At 35.6% G+C, this 21,141-nt stretch overlaps 1 long non-coding RNA gene across 1 annotated transcript in view; it reads right to left on the bottom strand.

Annotated features, from left to right (window-relative positions):
• The window catches only part of LOC135276776 (uncharacterized), an 889,534-nt gene extending 871,960 nt beyond the window's left edge, over positions 1-17,574 (bottom strand). The window contains exon 1 of the long non-coding RNA XR_010344329.1: positions 17,286-17,574. This is a non-coding gene — a long non-coding RNA (uncharacterized LOC135276776). The remainder of the gene's footprint in view (positions 1-17,285) is intronic.
• Between the last annotated feature and the right edge of the window lie 3,567 nt (positions 17,575-21,141).

The raw sequence follows: 21,141 nt of genomic DNA, 5'->3' as shown, positions 1-21,141 counted from the left end.
ACTGATCAACAAGATAGAAAATTAACAAGGATATCTAGGACTTGAATTCAGACCTGGAACAAGTAAACTTAATAAACATTTACAGAACTCTCCACTTCAAATACACAAAACATACATTCTTATCAGTACCATATCACACCTATTCCAAAAGTGACTACATAATTGGAAGTAAATCACTCCTCAATAATTGCATAGCATTTCATAGGTTTAAATGAAATATTGGTTGGCTGCTTGTTTGTTATTTTCTTCCCTTATTCCTTCCTGTCTTCATTGTTAAGCACAATTATTGGCATAAAAGAGGTTTTCAATTCCTATTTTTAGACTGCATTCTAGCCTGGGCAATAAAGCAATACTCCCGTTCTCTCTCCCTCTTTCTCTTCCTTTTTCTTCCTCTTCTTCATTCTTTTTCTTTTTCTTTCTCCCTTTCTTTCCTCCTTTTGTTTTTTCTTCAAAAAAAAAAAAAAAAAAACCAACAATAAAATACTCTTTCTATAAGCTCTAGCTACTTTACTACGGGGGAAAGGAGCTAATATTCCATTATATACCAGAGTACTTTTTCCATTATACATCTAAGATTAGATGTTTTAAAAATTAAGAAACTTATAATAAGAATGTTGAGTATATATTAAAGACTGCAGTCTAAAAGAGAAAGGATCAGATACTGTCATTGCCTTCACACCTTAATCATGTGATTTGTAATGTGTTTCTTTAAAAAATAATTAAAGCTCTTTTCATTTCAAATCGTTTTTCTTCTAACCCACCAGTTATATATACACAAATATATATGTGTTTATAACTATGTTTGCCTCCTGACGTATTCCTATAAAAACACATTAAGTTAGATAACAGGATGTCTGTTTTACAGATGAGAAAAGGGAAGTTTTCTGACACTAATAATTGTCTCAAGTTCAATAATCCAGTGAGTACTGAAGCTAAAACGAAAATCTGAGTTTGACTATTTTTAAATTCCAGGTTCTGTAACAATACAGAACTTATACTGAACACACAAAAAAGTAAAAGTCGTTAAAATTTCCCAAAGCATTTTATATTTATAAGTAACATATATGTTACACCCATGTACATACACATATATGCTAGTTAACTTACTCCCATTTACGGAGTCCCTGTCACACAGAGGCACTAGATTAAGAATGCACAGTCAAGTAACTAGGAAGGTATATTTTGTTCTAAAGCAATATTTTATGGTTATAAACAATAACTAACTGTAAAGGCAGTATAAAATACAAAGAAACAAAGAATAAGCAAATGTATTTAAATGTAGACTATTATGGGATAGCATAATTTAATAATTACATTAATTATTTTGTAATAAGCTGAGCATTAAGTAAGTTAACTCATGATTCCACATTGAGTGTAATGATAAACATCCCTAAGAGCTGGTAGAATGTGAAAAATTAGAAGCTGGTAGTCAAGAATGGGAAGTTAAAGAGAAGAAGTTTATCTTAACAGGGATAATATGATTTATATATGTGAGAACCAGCTGACCTCTAAGGTACTAGTCTCATAGTTGTTAATAGCATCTGCCTTTAATATTAGTATAGCATTTGGTTACACTGCATGAACATGAGTAATATGTTCAATACATGAGACATGACTGGTAGTAAAAACCCAGTCTTAGGTAGTATATATAATTTTGCCAAGTTAATCAAATAAAACATAAATATTTATAGATGTTTTTTAAAAGAGCTGCCTCTAACAGTGTAAAAACATTATGTAACTATCTTTGCATGACGGTTATTATGGGGTCTTATCTATGTTATATTCTCGGATTTATTTTCCACTATTTTATATATATATAATAAGAGACTAAGGTTTGCTGGAGAAAATAAATGCTTCATTGCCAACAGCACAAAGAATAAGTTAGGACATTAAAGGACTCCAACAAAATTTCTCCCCAAAATACATTACTGGGTACCAAGACTGCCCCTTATAATTGTTTACCATATGCAAATATACATGTGATTATCTTTATATCCCATAACTCAATATTTGCTTTTATTTATCAAAAGGAAATTTATAGCAAGCTATGCTTTGAATGAGTATGCTTTGAGGACTGTCAGGGTTTCATTCTTCAAATAAATTTACTGACTTAAGGTAATGATTCACCATTTGACTCCAAAAAGAAAAACTGATATTAGCGTTAAAATATCAAATTAGTAGAAATCAAAAAATGCAGTTGGACTTCATTTAATATCCACTTTAAAATAATGCATGACTTGAAACTTTGTTAAGGAGTTAAAACAGCTCATTCAGATTGGAAAATATTTTTAATTAACGCATTCTGCACTTCAACAGCAGGTTCTATAATGTAACTGCAGTGGTAAGCAAAGATTTCATTAACTTCCGCCAGAAGTCCCAGATTTAGGAATATCGGCCGTAATTAGAAAAATTAAAGCTACACTTCAGAATTAATTGAAATTATTAAAGTGTTTACTCTTGCATTATTTACACCTAGAATGTCAGCAAGAAGCATAAACTTTCTGGTGAGTAATTCTATAGTTTATATTAAGAACATAACATAACTTCTATTGAACACTGGGTCTTTCCAGGTGGGCCTTCTATAAGCTTTCATGGTATTTTGATTATCAGGACAATTTCATAAAAACTCTTTGCTGGGAAAGCATGAAGGCTAATGCATTCTTGATGGATGGGTGTGACGTGATATATAGGCATTTGCTGCCTTCATCAAATCTACCAGCAGGACTCAAAGGAAACTTAGATAGTCTTATCGGACAATTGCACTGCGTATGGAGTGACAAGCAAACCACAAATTGAGGTCCAGTTTTCTAAATGCAGAAAACAACACATAAAGAGGTGTGAATTACAACTGTAGAGTATCAATGTTATGTTTTTGTTATTATTTGATTTTCTCTTAGATGTTACTTAGAACTTGAAGATATTATATTGTTTTACATAAAATTATGCATTTTGAATTTGCAAGCTCAAAGTAAATATTTCTTCAGAAAGTAAAATTAGCTTAATATTAAAATTTTAAGTAAATAAAACTCTGCTCATGGTTTCTGCTTGGAAATCACCAACACAGCAAATGCTGATACAACAGCATAGAAGGGGCATAATGGTAAAGAAATCACAGCAACAATTTAGAAACCTTTTCTAAAATGTTATATGTTTAGGTTATTCTGTGCAGAAAATAAAATTATTCAAAAGGCCAGTTACATTCTTTATCTCACAGAAAGCTGGACTGGAGGTTGTCACCTGGATTCTAATTTCACCTTACTTTTGAGAAACTAGCCATAACAATGTGGCATTCAACATTATGGAGCCTCTTCTTCCTCACTAGTGAAATTAAATGTTTTGAACCATTTATATGTATGTGTGTGTATAGATGGATAGGCAGAGAGGTACATAATTGGACAATCCAAACTAGAGTAGTTAACAAAATATCTGAACCACATATTATAGATTCAGAGAGTAAAGGAGACTAGTAGATGATAGCTAGAAAGGAAGAGAAAGAATGTATGACACTACCAATTTTTGATATGATAAGGAGCAAACAGGTAAACTGGAGAATACAAACTCCAGAATCTATTCTCCTGTTCCTCTTATTAATAACAGAAATACTAAAATTTTAGCTAGGTACATAACTAAACAGCTGTGGTACATTTCCCAGCTTCACATGCAACTAGGTGTGACCACTTATCTAGGTTCAATAGCAATGATATGGAAATTGCTTTGTGCAAGGAAATTGGAGCTATCTATTTTCCGTGATTTCAATTTAGTCTATGATCCAAATCTGACCCTGTAGATGAAGACCATTCCCTAGGTGATAACTGAGCAACATGATGGCAAAAGCCTGGATCTACAAATGACCTTGAAAAAAACCATGTCATCCCATCAGCCTGAACTACTCATCTTAAGGCATTAAATGATTATAATTGAGTTACTATCTGAATATAATGATTATAATGACCAATAATTCTACTGGTTTCAGATATTTGTTTTGGGAGTCTTATGGTTACAGTAGCTTAGTCTTTAACTTACACAACGATGAAGGTTGAATATTTAAATTATAAGATTTACTTTTCTACTGCAGTGTAGCATATGGGTTAACAAGTACTTTAAATGTATTTGATTTCATATTACTCAGAAATTCTGACATATGACCCCAAAACTTGGGGGTGCATGGTTAAGAATTCTTAGACTCGTTATTCTATGGGCATAAATAAACAAATAAGCAAAGAACCATTGCTTGGCAGGACAAATGTTGCAACTTTTTCTTCAAAGCTTGGTCATGAAATTTTCCAAACTATTTTTCTATTCATTTGGTTGTTAAGTTAATTAATCAGAAAACACAATTTCAAGATTTTACACAGATTGAAATGATTCAAGATTGCTCTATTTAAAAAAAATAGCCTATTTTTCTCCTTTAGTTCTGTGAAGTTTTCACCAATAACAGAAGAGCTTGATTATTTCCCCTTCTAATCAGAGGCTTTTACACTTCCCAGTTATTTTAATCTCCCCAACAGATCAGCATCAATAATCATCACCCTTAATCACAGACTCAAAGAAGCAGTCTCCCAATATTATGGTTTCTTTAGATCATAGGAATATTTTACTATTGATAATATCAACATTTTTATATCTGTCACATTATTTTTGGTTTGTTACCTAAAGTAAGTGTTCATGTAATATATTTAAAATACAGAAATTGAGGTTGTAGTTATATTACATACTTTATGTTATGACATAGTATTTTAAATCTGGGTTACCTTTCCTAAGACAAATCAAAATTGATCAACTTAAAATGATTTGTTTAAACCATTATATAAACCAATTTTCCTTAAAGGTCTTTTTAAATTGGCAATTCCACAGAAAATTGGTCATATATTATATAAATATTAAAAAAGAGTTTGCTGGAATTTCTTACTATCAAGCTACATTAAAAAAAATCATATCATATATACTCTACCTTTTTAATCTGCAACATTCTCTTCAAGATAGATTTTATGTTGTACAATGTGTGCCACAAGCCTGGAAAGTACACCCAAATTCTTAAGATTGATGAGAGTAACTCCATACACACCATACTCAGCAGACATTACAGCAACATCTCCAGCAACAAAGACCTGGAGCTCAACCAAGCTGTGAGCAACAAAGTACATGCCTACAGAGGCCGGGCTAAGTAAGAAACCCACACAGCTCCAGGATGGTGAGCCAAAGGCCAGGCTAAGTAAGAAACCCACACAGCTCCAGGATGGTGAGCCAAAGGAAGCTGACCATTTCAGAGTTGGCAGGAGAGACATAACATAAAATTTTGCTAGAGACCATTACTTTGTATGACAGACACTGGCTGCTGCTGGGAAAAAACAGAAAGCTGATCAATTTGTTTTGCAGAAATAATATAGTAGGTGGTTCATCATGAGCAAATCCTCAAAAAACAAGAAAGTTCCTCAAAAGTTGGATTTCATGGTATATATGTTATTAACTAGAAAGAAGTCTCATACAGAGTACTATATATGAAACTCTGAAATCAGATTCAAAATTAGTGTCAAGAGAAAATGCATATAATATTACAAAACATGAGAGCCCCTCCAATGGAGAAAATGCAATTGTAAATCTTCATTATCATCATCATTTTCACATAAGCTACCTAAATTATTCAATTTAAACTTCAAGGTGTTTTTAGCTTTATTATAAAATTCTACAGGGGAAAAAGTAGCAAGAAATAAAGATGAAAAGGCAGTTTGCAAATGTAGGTAATGAAGATTCCTTTATGTCACACCAATAATTTTTTTAACATTACTCTATGTGAAATTAATAATAATATTTTAATCATGATTGTATTTGCATTTTAAAATTCACATTGGTGGTAGAAAAAAAGAATAGAGACTGTAAGGTAGAGTCAGGGAGACAGTAGACAGCCATCCAGGCAATATTTGGTAAGACCCTGAAGTAAAGTTATGTCCAAAGGGAAGAATTTGATAAAAATAAAGAATGAATGAAAGAAAGAAAGACGGCCTGATAGGGGTTGATCACTAATAGGTATTATTTTTATGGTAGGCCCCTACTGTGCTCTATGTGGAGGCTACCATAAATTTGATGAGACAACTTAGACTTATAAAGTAGTATGCTGTCTTACAGTTGCAAATTTTGCTTATTTTAGCTAAATAACAGGGCCTACTACATCTGTTTGCCTGTGGAGACCTAATCCAAGATATCTTATACTATATATAGTGTATTTTCAAATTATATGGCATATAATGATTCTATTACATTTCTAGAATAATGAATACAAAACAAAAACTTTGGACCTGAATTTTATATCTTCTTTTTTTATAAACAGAAAGAAAATGAAATTATAGTATTGCTGATGTGTTAAGTATTTGAGGGCTTCTTTGTGTTGTCTTTTTAACCACTGCTCCCCTGCAAGCTTTTCAGTGACAGAAGGCAAAAACTCTAGCTCATAACAGTTTTAGAATTTAGCTGTTCTATGGAAGTCTCTAGTAGACAAGTTTGCCTCATAAAAAACTGCCCAGCCTGGCATATTTTCTACTCCTCAATTCTCACTTACAACTGAAAATCCATTGAATTTTCTTAACAAGTAATCAGAAGACCTTAGGGAAAAAACGAGCTGTCTCATAGGGGAAAAGATAATCCAATTACCCTGTTCACTAAGTGTTTATGTATCTTTCACACTTGAAAGGAAGAGATTTGGTGCTCTTGAAATATATGTCACAAAACAACTTTAACCTTCTATTTTGTGTAGTCTAACTTTCTACTTTTGTATCTATTTTATGTGTCCCTCCCACTATAGGGAAAAGCAATTTTGGTATGTGCTTTGCCATCTTGTGGTATTAATTAAAACTGTAACCTGACAAATGTATACCTGAGACATAAGAAGTGTTAATCCAATACATTGTGAGAGCAAAGCTAGTATTTTTTATTCAATTTTTAAAAGTCATATAACAATTCTAATAATTTCATATAACAAAGACATTTCTCTTGTCCTTTCAAAATTAGGGCTCCAGGTTTCAATGCATGCAGCATTTCTCATACATTTATTGAAGCCCAATAAATGTTTACTGAGGATTATTTTATTCAACATTTTAGAAAATGTTGGTTAATATAGAAATAACAGTTTAACTTTTCTCTCCAGGTTATCTGAAGATTAAACCATGAGGTATGTTGTAACTCTGTGTCATGAGAGCAGCCATATTAGATATAAGAACAATGATCAACATACAAGAAAGACAAATAAAAAAAAAAGTAATTTACAGTGACAAGTAAAATTTCAACAAATTTAATACAATGTGATGCAGGGATATTAATAACAGATAGGATGGATGGCAATGAGGCATAGGTAATCAATAGTTCAACACAAATAATTGCAATTAAAATGACTCTTAGAAGACCAATTTTTGGTTTTCTGGTTCTTATTCATTTCTTTGTTGATTATAATGAGTATCCTTACATTTTATTTTGCATCGGTTAATCAAAACAGTCTCATTTCATTATTTTGTGAGGCATGCATTAAAATACTCTGAATTATAGTAACTGGCAGATGGGACCCTGTTGATCCTAAACATCACTCGACTCCACCATGAGCTTATCTTCCGTACTGTTCCACTATGTCTCTCATACAAGGTGAACTAACTCAAAACTCTTGGTTGGCTCAAAAATTGTGGCTTTTGGTCATGAATCATCAAGTACAGCAAGGTGCTTAAGGAGCTCATATATCATAAAATCTGAGGCTAAGAGGCTGTAGTGGTTGATGTGGTGGGAACCAAATGAATTCATCTCCCCAAGCAAAGAGACCTGAGCTTGAAGGGCCACCAGAGGGAAAAGGAGAGAGCACATCGGGTTCTCTTTCTGCAGGATTGGAAATCCCAAAGAAAGAAAGAAAGAAAAAAAAAAACACTGAGAAGCATTTGTGCTATGCCTAACTCTCAACTTTGGGAGGAGATACACTGGAGTTAGTTTTCCTTGATGTGAATTGTCCTCTGTCTCTTTGTTCCCCTGGGCAGCACTTTTACACTGTCTGCCCTCCTGCATTCACATATGTTGTTATTTACTTATGATCACTTGTATCCACTTCATTTGAAAGAATTTGTATCATAAAAGCATATCCACAATCTCACACTTTTTCTACTCTTCATGTACAGAATCTAGGCAACTGTAACATTTCACTTCTATACTAATATGTACATCTGGGAAAATATGTTACTAACTTTAGCAACTTACTTAACCTCTAGGTATTTTAGTTTCCTCATTTATAAATCAAAGATAATGATTGTACTAACTTCACTGGACTGATATGGGAATAAATAAGTTAATGCATGGAGAGCACTTAAAATATTGACTGGCAGATATGAAGCAGTCAATAAGTGCTGGCTATTATTATCACCTTCTATCTGAAGATTTCTCAAGAACTCATGAGACGGTATACAGGACATAAAATTCAAGAAACCAAGAAGAAAATAAAAAATCATAGTGACCCTGAAACCATCTCTGATTTGGAAACAAACATTGTAATTGCATACTTCTTTTAATTCCACTACAAGAAGTGATACACTACATGTGAAATATGGATTATTATACTGATGAGAGGGATGAATGAGTTGTAAGAGAAATGAACAATACAGACAATAGGATTATCTATTTAAGAATGTTAATAACATACCTTTTTATATGTTCATAAGGCCAACACAGTCATTCCTGTGTGTCTGAAACACCACAGGTCCCCATGAAGTTAAAAAAAAATGGGCAGAAGAGGGGAACTTGGCAGTAGAAACAGAAATAGGAAGAAAGAGAATTGATGAGTAAGGGAGAAAAAAAAGCCTGCTATGGTAAGGACCATATAATATCTTCTGACCTAGCTTCTTCAAGTCTGTATTCAGCAGGCATTTGATTCATACCAAAACCTTCTTGAACATGGCCTGAAATTCCTTTCTCTTAAAATAGCTATCTATAACTCTATTAATGATACCATCATAATATCTCTTAGAATGCACTGATGTTATACTTCAAAGGCCAGTATTAATGTATCTTAGTGAATGTGTAATTTGTTTTATTAAATCCTGACATGTTTTCCCAGTGGGAGAGGTATATGGGAAAATAAGAAGACTTCAAGCTCCTAAATAAATAAATAAATAAATAAAAAGGAAGAACTATCTTCCTGAGGGGCAGGAAAGGGGGAGAATAAAGCACTAGACTTAATCCCTGAGAACACTTCTACGGCAAGAAAGTCTTTTTGCTTTCAACCACACAGGTATAAATGATGAGACTAAGCCACTCTTGCAGAGCTGACCACATGTTTCCTAGGGGAACACAAATGGATAGCACATATGTCACAGAATAAATACATCTATTCAGAGAAGAAGCCACCGGAATCCTTACACACTAAAATTATAAGCCATGGTCCATTGAAATAGGTACTATAGATAAGTGTTAATTGAGAACTAATTGAATGTCTTATATAATAAAATATGAAATTACAAATGGGAAATATTTTTCTATCCTTGTGATGTATATAATTTAGCTTGAAAATTTACAAGTATAAAAGTTTTTTGAAGGTAAAACAATATATCATCCTGGCACTGTTTTTTACAAAGTTTCTGTTGAGTAGTACTTTGATAAGGGTTTTCAGGGGGAATAAAAAGAGAAACTCTTCAAACTTAAGTCAGAGATATTTCCATGATTTTTTTTAAGAGAAATCAAGAAGTGAGCCTAGGGTAAGCCATTAACTTCAGCAATATCTAACAATTCCACTACATTACTAAACATTTAAACTACACTTTTCCCTTCCTCTTTTGTTATTTGATCCAAAGTCCACATTATAAGGCCTCTTATAAAAATATCTCACCTCAAAATGTACAGGAAGAATTTCCTCATTTTTCTCTGTCTATTTTCTTTCCTGAGAAAACCAAAGCACTTCTGCTATTATGCTTTGGTTATAGCTGAAAATAACGTGAGTCTTGACTGTTACTGGTATTGTATTCTATGAATTTGGAAATATAAGGGACTGGTGCATAGACTGTAAACTTCTACAGTGGTCTGGAGATTTATCTGTGTTTTAATACTGTGTCAATATGAGGATAGTAAGGTGTATTTTTATCATGCTTTACTGCCTTTCTAGAACTTTGGAGAGTTGAACAGACATAAGGAATTAGCACTGGAGTGATAAGATGATGAAGAGTGCCAAAAAATTCCAGTGGAAAAACAGCACAGACTGCAACTGCCTAATAAGCAACACGGCTTCCACCCAGGTTCTAAAAGCAATACCTGTGATTCAGGATGACAGCAAAGGAAAAGGACAATAAGGTAAATGTAAGCATGTACCTGGAAAATTTTCTGTCACATAAAGGGAAAAATGCCATAAGGAAGAGATTCCTTTTTCTCTATGGAATCAAACATTTTATGATAATCTGAATATGTTTCATAAGACCGTAAGATGGTCACAATTGGGTAGTTTTATATTGCTAGCACATAGCTGTTTTACTTAGCACTCCTTGACACGTAGGAGACTCAAGACTTATTTGAGACTACATTATACAGTTTATGCTGTCATAATCCATATATTTTATGCATAATCCAAATTATGCATATTGCATAATCCTGACTAGTGATTTTGCCTTGACAACACGTACAAGTTTGAAAATAAAGAGAGTGCAACTTCTAAGTAGTGCATAATGTGAATATGGTACCTGAATTATTGTCCTACCCTTGATTTCTGTAGCAAAATAAAACAAGTATTACTATGGTTCATGAATAAACTGTCCTTCTCAATGGTTCCAGATGGTTGCATGTAATCAACAGCAAAAAAAGGAAAAGTGGCAAGATAAAGGTATGAGCCAGACTTCCCTAGAAATCTGATGACCACTTAACCCCAAGGTGAAAAGACTTATCAGCTTTTTTTTTTGAAGTGGAGTCTTGTTCTGTGGCCAGGCTGGAGTACAGTGGCGCCACCCTGGTGCACTACAACCTCTGACTCCATGCTTCAAGCAATTCTCCTGCCCTAGCCTCCCAAGTAGCTGGGACTACAGGCGCAAGCCACCACCCCAAAATAATTTTTGTGTTTTTAGTAAAGACGTTTTACCATGTTGGCCAAGATGGTCTCGATCTCTTGACCTCATGATCGTCCCACCTCGGCCTCTCAAAGTGCTGGGATTACAAGCATGAGCCCCCGTGCCCAGCCAAAAAGACTTATCTTTGATTCTGATAACCATTTCAGGGAAGAATAAGAAATGAAAGAATTCTGTCTCTAGCATGAGATTAATGAGTCACTCCTTGTACTATCCTCTACCCTCTCCATCCTTTTTCTCTGAGTAGAATTTCTAACTTTGATTATAAAGATTTTAGGCCAATTATTGGGAAAAAGATCCCAGAGATGCCAGCTTAGCTGATTGTTTTCCCTCTAACCTAAATAAAGATCTTTGGTAAGTGGCCTACACTGATTCAACTTTAGAAACAGGAAAACACTCGATTACTCTTGCTTTTTTTTTTTTTTTTTTCTTCCTGATTCTGTGCTCTAAATTAACTTTTCCTGGGAACTGGAGACAGAACATCAGATTTGGGTTATTATCTTTGTGGTGTAAAGAAGCTATATCTAGGCCTTTGTCCAAAGTGACCAAGGACTATCTAACCAGACAAGGGAACAGAATTATTCCTATGATACATATGTCATATTACATGTGTGGAGTAGTAAACAATGCATGTGAACACAAGCTTGCCTGGCTTTATTCTGTGTTCATGTAGCTGCTGAAGGAGTCCCCTTTTTAATCCAAACTACATTTGAGAAATATAACTTTGGACAGTTTGTAAAATCTGTAATTCACAGAAGTTCCAAAATAATGAATGCATTGAGACTTCTATAGCTGATTACTTAAATATTTGCAAACTTAAAAAGGAATTATTTCAAAAGTTCGTGAATTCTGTATTTAATTACAATACTTTAATTGTTCCTTTGCAGAGTAAATCAGATAGTATTATATATGCATACCAGTTGAAAATACATACATTTAATTTAAGCCATCTCTAATCTCATATGAAATGTACATAATTGAATATGAAATTGTTCTCTTCCTTTTTAGCATCTAATTTAAGTAAATGTATTTTAGTATATAGAGGTAAAATCTTTTTGCTTTACAGTTATTTTGACTTTAAAATATTTACTTATTATAATACAGTATTTAGAAAATATATGGACTCTTTATAAAAGGCAAGGCTTTGGTAATATGGTGTATTGTTGAAGTTTGATTTATGAACTACTCAGAAAGCAATTTGTTATGTTGCATACTAGTCTAAGTCATTTCTTTTTGATTATTTGATTATTGTACATATACTTTTAAACTTTGAATACACCATTTTCACTAAGATCTGTTTTGAAGAGAACAAATGTATTTAAACACACACGCATACATAAATGCCCACATGCAAACACAAAATAAAATCTTTACAATTAATCAGCTATATTGACTATATTTTACAATTTAAAAATATAAGTATAGCATGATCTCCCAGACTTCAATGATTTAAAGTATACATTTCAGAGAGACACAGGCCTACTTTTTACAACTCAAATATTTATATCACATAAAGAAAACAATTGGCCATAATGATTTTCCTAGAAGAAAAAAAGTTCCCAATTTCATCAATTACATTATATGAATTATACTAAGAAATAAACTCTTGGCTTTCCTTAAGAAAAGCAAGCATTTAAAATTAACATTGTGTATATTCCTTCTCTGTGTTCATTTTCCATGATTAGAAGTTTTGTTATTACATTTTTTAAAGTTAATGTATTGTATCCTACATGATCACTGGAACTATTCTATTGATAATGTAGCTAGAGGTGTTTAAATTATTGTCTATGTATTTACTTGGCAATATATCATGATACATGCTTCTGAACTGGGATGGAAAACCTCCCTATGAAACTGGGAAATTCAACACACCTTGATATCTTTTAATTTTTGAAGTTCTCTATTTCCTCTTTAAAATACAAGGGTTCAAAAAATATTTTCTATGGTTCTTTCTAGCTCTGACAGTCTACAATATGTATGTAAGGAATAATATACACTTATTTAAATTGTGCATATTTATCCAAATGTGATCTTGTAAAATAGCATCTACAGAGATTTCAGTGGGAAAAAGGAAGACCAAAGACTCTAAGCATCCCCTTTTACTTATTTTATTCTCATATCCTTCTGATATTGAATAAAGTAATAAAATCCAAAAATACTTATCCATGTAATATGCTCTCAGTGGCAGGGGCATAGGGTGGTTGAGAGAAACTTGGGTCCACCACCTTCCTTCCATAATCTCCATCCTCCTTCAAAAACACTCCAAATAAATATTAAATCTATATAACTAGAGTGTCCAGCTACTGCTAACCTGACTTCAGGACAATTTCCTTAGCCTTCTTTCAAACAAGATGGCCGCCCTTAACTCCTACAAGAATTCTTAAACTGCCAGAGTATAATTTGAGGATTTGCAAAATGCTACTTCAGTTATATTCAGTAGGTCACTTAGCTCTAAAGACTTTTAAATTGCTAAACCAATTTCTATACTGAGAAGAGGTACAGAGAGTCCAGATTACCTCCTTAGGGTCACACTTCCAATTGTAGTGATAAAAGAAAAACTCAAAACCTTTGTTACCACAATCACATAAGTATTCTCCTAATGGGTAAAGTTCGTTTTTTGATTCTTCATTAATTCTTCTTCATAGCAATGAATTTTAAGAGTTTTGAAAAGCTTTTTGCAAGTACAGTTGATTTACATTGTTTGATTGTATCAGGGGAGATTTATTTATTCTTTACTGGTGTCAAATGCTTTTGAAAATCCTAAAATAATGAAACAGTGAACCAACAGTAGTGGTAAAGAAAATGCACATTAATACATAAGAAGGTAAGTTCAAATGGCATTCAACTGTGTACAAAATTCTACTCATTTAATTTTCATTATAACTTTTAAATTAGTATTACTGAATATTTATCATATCATTTGCATTGTTAAAGTGTATTAAATTCAGGATAGGTGTAAGCCCAAAAATATATTCTTGAAATTAAAGTATTTCCTCCAAACAACAGAGAGATCTTGGAATAAAGTTATTTGCTATATTAAATGTGAGACATGCATAGGCAGTAGATAGATCAATACAGACATATGGATAGATATATTTAATTACGAAGTTTTGAAAATCGCATTTTTTTTCAGAAATTTCTAAAAAGACATTAAGGAGGCAAGTTTCAAACACGTAACATGCATTTCAGGTCACCTATTCTCAAATTATCATATAAAATCTGTTTGTTCACCACCCTTCATCATAATCCAGTTTTAGAAATGTAAAGATATCAAAAGTTATACTAATCATACTTCTCTAAGTGCAAAACAGTTTACACCAGTGGTAACCACAACGATTGTCATGTGCACTATTAGCCATTCCTAAAATTTTAACATAGTATTCTGCTAATTCTTGGATATAACTAGTAATATTTTCGCTTTTCACTTACTCTCAGCATTATTAAAGAAAAATGTGCATTTGCAGAACTCTGCATCTGCATACTTTTGGGTTCCTGCAACCTACTATAGTAATACACAGGAAAGATAGAATGGCATTCCATAAAGAATAAAACCAAAAAAAAGTTATGAATAGCTCAACCTTCCAATATTACATCTAATCAGTATTGTTTTCTCTCTAAATTAAGCGTTTTTAGCAAATAGTAATCATCTATTGAGTTCCATAACATGTAACACCATGTGGTCAACAAAATCATCTTTATGTTGCTATAGTTACAAGAGTAGACTTGTAAATTTTATGTTAATATTAAAAGAAAAGAAAAGTACATTTGCCTTCACCAACTGCAACTGTAAGCAAATGCAGGTATACAGCACTTTATTAGAAAGAACTCCTTTAGTAAGCACATGTTAGAGGAATTAATCATTCATTCCCTGCAGACTGCTTATGTATTTCATCGGGCCATTATCTGATGTGAATAACAAGAACAATTGCATAATAAAACACATTACTGCTGACACTAGCAACTTTTTTTCAACTTTAAACTTGCAACCACCTCGGTACAGGATAGAGAGCTGGTGGCCAAAATGTGACAATTCAATTACCCATCCAGCTTTGATATTTTTATCTATTATATAGAGATAGGGATCAAATACATGTGCAAGCTTTACTAGAAACAGCTTTCATTCATGCTGTCTTCCTTAGCACTATGACATAATTACAACAGAGGCAGAATGTATCTCAGGTTAACTTTAATGTTACTTACAAATATTTGCTTTCAGAAATTCAAAAAGGATGAACAAATCTGTCATGTCTTCTCTACTGTGGAAAATATGTCCTATACTAATATACGTAATAACATGTTTGAACCACTCTTAAATTTGCCCTACTTAGGTACAGTTTTCCCCTTTATTTTTCAATAATTGATTATTTTTTTTCAAATAGCAGATACCCTCTCAGACATGTGAGGTCAGAAATGAGTAGAGGTCACGTGTTATAATCCAAATCTGATCAACCAAGGGCTTCATTTTAAATTATTTAAATTTATTTTTAAACCAATAATAGAAATGTCAGCTAAAAGCAGTAATATCTCTAAGAAAACTCATTTGGATAAGAAATTAAATAATAATCAAGAAACAATGACACATCTTTCTCAAAGGATTTCATATTTGATAACTTCATGTCAACAAATTCATTAACTGTCCTTTCGTTCTGTCTCATTACCCTAAAAACTTATAGCCCAAGATATTTAGAGCTTTCAACACTGAGTAATAATTATCAACTCTAAAGGATCTCTACCTTTTTGTAACAATTGTACTTTAGTTTACTCTTATAATTTTTAAAACCAGTCCTCCATGAATACTGATGCTTTTATAGACTTACTTAAGTAAATAAAGAGGTAAAAATATTTCACTCTACCATTTTCAACTATTAAATACAAGAAAGCCCTCAGGTATCATTTAATAATGAGCTGTTTTATTGAAATTCTCTGAGATAAGCACTTTGACTTTTCAATCCAATTTTTAACTTATAAAGGGTTTTTATTAGAAAAGTGTGTTATTAGACAGAAAATTGACTGTTAGAGACAAAAGGGATAAACTTTTTCTAATCACTATTAGACTCTAGTCAATATAAGTGCTACCATGTCAAAAAACTTAGGATTTGTTAAAAATCAGGTCTGATTTGTCTAAATTGCAACTCCTACTGTATCTACTGTATATGTAACAATGCAAGAAGAATTAGATTCAGAATCCATTTGGCAGTGATAAAGAAAAAAATGCTGAAATGTTATTGATTCTCTCCCTCTTGTGCAAAACAAACTGACTCAACTATATTTTTCCTGACATAACACAAAGGTTTTATTTAGATATTACAAAATGTTGGCAAATGTTAGACTACATCTCTTTTTTCTATGTATATATAAATAACTCATTAACCCTTTCGTAGAAAGAAGAGTGTCCTGCTTGCTTTAAAAGAAATGCTGCAGCTACTGACATGGTGATGTTAGCCCCAAGAGGAATACTGCCTGCAAAAGTTTTTGATGCAGAGATATTCAGCCTTAGGAGACACCTTAAACCCGTCACTGGCTGCTGAGTCCTGTCAGAGTTTATAACCTGCTGTGTCAAAGTCAGAGTCTCAGCCCCTGCCCTCTCCAAAGCATTTTTCACATTCTCTCTCCAAATTAAGTTCATTCACATTATCCAACTATTCTAGCTTCAGGGTTTTCCACCACGAATTATCTCCTTATAGGCATAAAAGAAATCTCAACAGAATGTTCACTTCATCTTTCAAACCACCGTTAATAACTTTCCCTTTCCCTTTTCTTTTTCTTTTTGGCTAGCGCTTTTCAGAACTAAAGATAAAACCACCAACCAAATGAAGTCAGAGTAGGGTGGGAGTTAGCATGGATGAGGGTTGAGGTTGAAGGTGGCAGGAGAAGTGAGCCAGTAGGGTTCGATTTCTCAAGCTTTTTCAAGGTAACCATCCTTAAATCTTAGAAGCAACCAATGTTTCACAAAGCAGGCTTCCAATAGCCCTTGAACAATAAGCGTTTAAATATCAGATTATCAGTAAGGCTGCCCATTCTGAACCCATATCAAGTCGTCTAAGGGCTCCTCCAAAGAGATGCTTAGCGAACCACTTCTCAAATAGAAGCTACTGAAGTTATATAAGTCAAGTTATTCCCAGGTAACTGAATAGACTGTCCACAGCATTGGACATTGGACATTGAAAAGCAATCAGCATATATCTCACTTTAGCAAGAAAGACAGAAGCACAGTTTACTTACTAAAGCAGCCGTTCCAGTCCTCCTTGGAAACCCTGAGGAGTCTTCTCTTTTCTTTCCTACCAGTCAAATAAAGAATTGTCTGTCTTTCTATTCCACACAGGCCCAGAAAAAACTGCAAAAAGGGGCGGCACATGCACAGCACCCGTCAGGGTTTGGCTTTGGTGGGGTGCTTCGGGTCCTGATTGTTTCGAAAGTGGGATCTTCTTTTCCGGAGGGAGGGGGCAAAGGAAGAAGGGCGCTCCGAAAGCCGACTCGGGTCCTGCAAATTATTCTGAAGGCAAAGTACCTGCACTCTCCCCGCCGAGGCTGCCTGTCAGCGCCGCGCGCGAAGGGAGGAGGCTCGCGAGGAGGAGGAGAAAGAGGAGCGGGAGGGCTCTAGCTGGGAGGGGAGCGCAGGGTGGGGGAGGCCGGTGAGCGGCTCCCGGCTCCGGAGAGCAGCGCCGAGAAGGCGAGGAGGAGGCGAGGCTCTGTCAGGGCGAGGCGCTGCCCCACGCGCTCCGGCCACTGGGTGCGGGCGCGGCTGGGCGGGGAGCCGAGGCGGCCGCTCCCGCACTCGCTCGCTCGCACACACAGGCACACACCCCACGTCTTCAGCACCAGCTGCCGCTCGGCCGCACACACTCACCTGCATTTCCTTAACGAGCCACTTGATGGCTGCCAGCCGTGCGGGCCCCGCTCGGGCGGGTGGGCGGGGGCCGGGGCGGGGAGGACGCGGCGCGGGATGCTCCGAGCGCCCGCACGGGAAGAGAGGCGGCGGCTGCGGCGGCGTGCGGGCGCGCCGGCTGGGGCGGGAGGAGGGGAGACCCGGCACCCACCGGCCCGGAGCTGCCTGACGCGGCTTGGGCGGACCCCGCTGCCCGGGGGTCTTGGCGCGATTCCAGGGCTCCGGGGTAAAGCAGTTCGCGCGGGGACAGGAGGACATGTCAGGAACAGGCTATTCCCCATCACTAAAGCCACAGAGGACTGGTCCATATGCGGATCCTGGTTGTGCTTCTTCAGGTGTTCGCGTTTTCGGTTATTATTGCTATTATTATTTTCCGAGGGAGGCTGTCGGTAGCAGCTAACGGGTGGTGGGTGAGGGCAGGTGAGGGCTGTAGATTTGATTTGCAATGGAATCCATGCTTAGGAAGAACAGACTTTAGCCAGGTGTAGGGCCGGGGCACAGGGGTGGCTTAGCGGAGAGGGTGTACTTCAGCTGAACTGGATGGAGTTTTCATTCGGAGCGCTTGGCCGTCTGGCTGGGCTTGAGGGAGGAATAGAGCTCTGCCAAGGTGGTAACTGAGAAGGGAAAACCTGTACAGGAGTTGCTGAAAATCAGTCTCGCTGCAGAGGAGAGGACCCGGACATGGATGCGGGGAGCGGATTCTTGCCCATCTCCTCGGTATCCCAAGGTAGAGTGGTCAGTGCATAAGAGACGGTGTGCACCAGACTCCGGAGACAAGGGAAGAGGAACTTAGATCCCCAGCAAAACTAGAAATGGGGACTGAAGCTTGGGGGAGAAGGTGGGCAGGATGGGAGAAAAACAGCAGGAAGCTTTTGTCACTTTACCATCTTTCAGGTCTCATCAGAACACACAGCTATAGGCAACAAATGCTCTATCTCTTGCTAAACAGAGAGCAATGTCACCACGTCGGTGTGTTTTTTAAAAAGCCAGAATAATTATCCTGTTTGTAATAATGCAACAAAGAGCCTTTCAGGTACCATCTGGTCAAAGGTGCTGTAAGCACTGTAGAAGAAAACAAATAAAAAAAGAATAACATGAAAACAGTGACCCATCTACTTTCCTTACATGTCCATGATCTAATCGCAGAAATGTCAGTTTCTCCCGAAGAGAAACAAAGCTTAATCAATATAGGTGATACTTTCCCCAGGGTCCTTTCATCTTTGTCTTTTCATGCCTACTTCATTGCTTGCTATGTCCCTTTGCTCTTCAAAAGGGACCCTTCTCCTGAACCCACGCTCTGCTAGGTTCCCTGTTCAGCCTCCCTAAAGCCACAGAGCTCACCCATCCAAGAAGGTTCCCATGCGCAGTCATTATCACTTAAAACCGTTCTTGGAAATGATGATAGGAAGGAAAAAAATTTACACCATATGTGCAAGTGTGTGTACATGTGTACATCTTTTTGTAATTATACAAAGCACTTGCCCCTCTTAAGGTGCTGTCTGCCCAAGATGATGACTAACTCATACTGTCTCCCCCCTCCTTCTCCCTCTCTGCACAAATACACACCACTCACTCCTGTCTCAGTTCCTTCCTGTCAGTGTTCAATAATGGTTTTACATGAATTTTCTGTTAGGCAGCCTCTGACTACGAGTTGAAGTGGATTGGTAGGAGGGAGGCTGGTCTCAATGAGACCAGGCTGTTTCCTGTCATCCCTGAGTCATTACATACTTACATACACTACTGTACTTAATGCCAAGTGGCAGCAGAAATGATTTCCACCCTTGCTAGTCAGAATAATGTGTTTTCCCTCCCCTGGAAACCCATATAATTAATAATAAAAGAAATAATGCATCTCGAAACCATGGGAAGAGCAGATGGATGCCGATGTGATGGTGTTAGTCACCTTTTCTGTAGTTGTTGCAAGACAACGTGACCATTTCTCTCTATTGCTTCTGGTGGGTTAAGCAAAGCATTTGGCCCTTTTACTGTATTCTCTTTTCCATCTTTCCCTTGACAATAGTTTGTGTGTTTTAAATAAAGATTTCATTCTGCCAACCCGCAGGAAGCTTTTAACAAGATGTAGCTGAGCGTGTCGATATCATATCTTTTTACTGCTGCATGGGGGTGTTCAGCAACTTGAAACTCATCTCTACTTTAGCTCAAGGCTGGCATCTCACAGAGACAGTGCTCCCTGGGGCTGATTTACGCTTGCTTCTGTACAGCTATCCTTTGGTGCCCTCTGGAAGAACACAGGGTATTTCAAACAATGGAAGAGTCAGGATTATACTCAACCCCCTTCCTGCCACCCCTTCCTCACATAATAATACCACAAGTGTTCAATGTGATTAGCTTATTGTAGAGATTTTATTATTAATTACCATCTGAGAATTGGATTGAGATATCTCACTTGAAGGTGATTGCACCAAGCTTAAGGAGTTAGGAAAATTTTATTATCTAACTATCTAAACTTCTTGTAACATTATAATTTATTTCTCCTTCAACGAAAATGAGTATTCAAATTTTAATTTGAATTGCCACATATTTACTCTTAAAATATGTTATTGCCACATATTTACTCTTAAAAATCAGTAACATATCTGAACTGGTTGTTGTCAGTGGACCATGTGTTTAAAACAACCATAATAAATGTAAGATCCTGTTAAAAAAAAAAAAAAGGAAGGTCAGTGAAATGGGGCCAACAAAGCATGGTCCTGAATATCACTTGTTTTTGAGGTTCTCTTTATCACATTTCTTTGTTTACCAAATCTACATTTAGCTTTGTTATATTTAGGCTTATAATTAACTTTAACAGTCTGCTGTAAGTAGAAGAAATCTCTAAAATCAACATTTGTATTTTGGATTTTTGAGGGAAATAATTTCCTTCTTGACTCAGTTTTTAAATTAGAAATAACAATACATAAATAGCAACTCTGCAGCAATAATTTCCTGTTCTAATATGTTATTTAAATAGTTTAATAGCATCATGAGGAAATTTCCTAATTATCTAGCACTCCATGTTGCAGAATTGAAGAAAAAGATAACTTCATATTGTGGAATTGAAGAAAGAGATAACAGGGTAATAAGGAAGCCAGGAAGAGCAAGTAACCTGTTGGAAAGGAAACAATGATCTAGGAGGTGCTCCAAGCCCACTCTGTGGGTAGGTTGGATTTGTCAGCTGTAGTCTCTCACATT

Source organism: Aotus nancymaae, unplaced genomic scaffold (genome assembly GCF_030222135.1).
Source record: "Aotus nancymaae isolate 86718 unplaced genomic scaffold, 86718_ANA_hifiasm-v0.15.2.pri h1tg000003l, whole genome shotgun sequence".
NCBI lineage: Eukaryota > Metazoa > Chordata > Mammalia > Primates > Aotidae > Aotus > Aotus nancymaae.
Note: the sequence above shows the minus strand (reverse complement) of the source record. Positions and strands in the feature narration are given on the sequence as shown.